This window comes from Hemiscyllium ocellatum, chromosome 51 (genome assembly GCF_020745735.1).
Source record: "Hemiscyllium ocellatum isolate sHemOce1 chromosome 51, sHemOce1.pat.X.cur, whole genome shotgun sequence".
NCBI lineage: Eukaryota > Metazoa > Chordata > Chondrichthyes > Orectolobiformes > Hemiscylliidae > Hemiscyllium > Hemiscyllium ocellatum.
In genome coordinates this window covers 8,387,322-8,388,936 of record NC_083451.1, presented here as the reverse complement: position 1 = coordinate 8,388,936, position 1,615 = coordinate 8,387,322, and positions in this window count along the sequence as shown.

Below are 1,615 nucleotides of genomic sequence, written 5' to 3'. Positions count from 1 at the left end.
AGGGGGCCTGGATAGGGTAAATAGGCCAAATGTTTTCCCTGGGGTTGGGGGGGGAGGGGGGGGGGAGTCCAGAACTAGAGGGGTGTAGGTTGGGCCTACAAGTTGACAGTCAAGTGTGGGCCGTGTGAGGGGAAAGTCACGAACCTTATCGAGTTCCTTGAGGAGATGACAAGGCAGGTTGACGAAGGGAGTGCGGTGGATGCGGTGTATATGGACTTCAGCAAGGCATTTGATGGGACGCAAACTTGGGGTTTTGCGTCCAGTTCTGCTCTCCCGGCTACAGGAAAGGTACAGGGGCTTCGGAGAGGTTGCAAAGACGGTGGACCGGGATTCTGCCTGGACTGGAGGGCTTGCCTGAGAGATGGAGGAAGAGAGGAGACCTGTTCGAGGGGTGCAGAATACTGAGAGGAGGAGGCAGAGTCAACAGCCAGAGCCTTTTCCCCAGGACAGATTGGATTGGTGTGCGGGGGTCATAGTTTTGAAGATATGAGAAGGAAGGGATAAAGGGTCCTGACGCAGAGAGTTGTGAATGCGTGAAATGCAGTGGAGGGGGGAGCAGAGTCAGTGCACACATTTTCATGCACTCGGACAGCAGTGAGTTGAGGGGAGTGTGGGTGAAGTTACTATATTTTACATCAGGATGAACTCTCGGTGGGCAACAGGACTGACCCACTGACGGTGATGTACTCCCTCAGGACTGACCCACTGACGGTGATGTACTGTCTCAGGACTGTGCCACTGACGGTGATGTACTCCCTCAGGAATGACCCACTGACGGTGATTTACTCCCTCAGGACTGACCCACTGACAGTGTCGTATTCCCTCAGGACTGACCCACTGATGGTGATGTACTCCCTCAGAACTGTCCCACTGACGGTGATGCAGTGTCTCAGGACTGACCCACTGACGGTGATGTACTCCCTCAGGACTGACACACTGACGGTGATGTACTCCCTCAGGACTGACCCACTGACGGTGATGTACTGTCTCAGGACTGACCCACTGACAGTGATGTACTCCCTCAGGACTGACCCACTGACGGTGATGTACTGACTCAGGACTGACCCACTGACGGTGATGTACTGTCCCAGGACTGACCCACTGACGGTGATGTACTGTCTCAGGGACTGATCCACTGTCAGTGATGTACTCCCTCAGGACTGACCCACTGACGGTGAAGTACTCCCTCAGGACTGACCCACTGACGGTGATGTACTGTCCCAGGACTGACCCACTGTCGGTGATGTACTCCCTCAGGACTGACCCACTGACGGTGATGTACTGTCTCAGGACTGACCCGCTGACGGTGATGTAATCCCTCAGGACTGACCCACTGACGGTGATGTACTCCCTCAGGACTGACCCACTGACGGTGATGTACTGTCTCCGGACTGACCCACTGACGGTGATGTACTCCCTCAGGACTGACCCACTGACAGTGATGTACTCCCTCAGGACTGACCCACTGGCGGTGATGTACTCCCTCAGGACTGACCCACTGACGGTGATGTACTGTCTCAGGACTGACCCACTGATGGTGATGTACTGTCTCAGGACTGACCCACTGACAGTGATGTACTGTCTCAGGACTGACCCACTGACGGTGATGTACCCC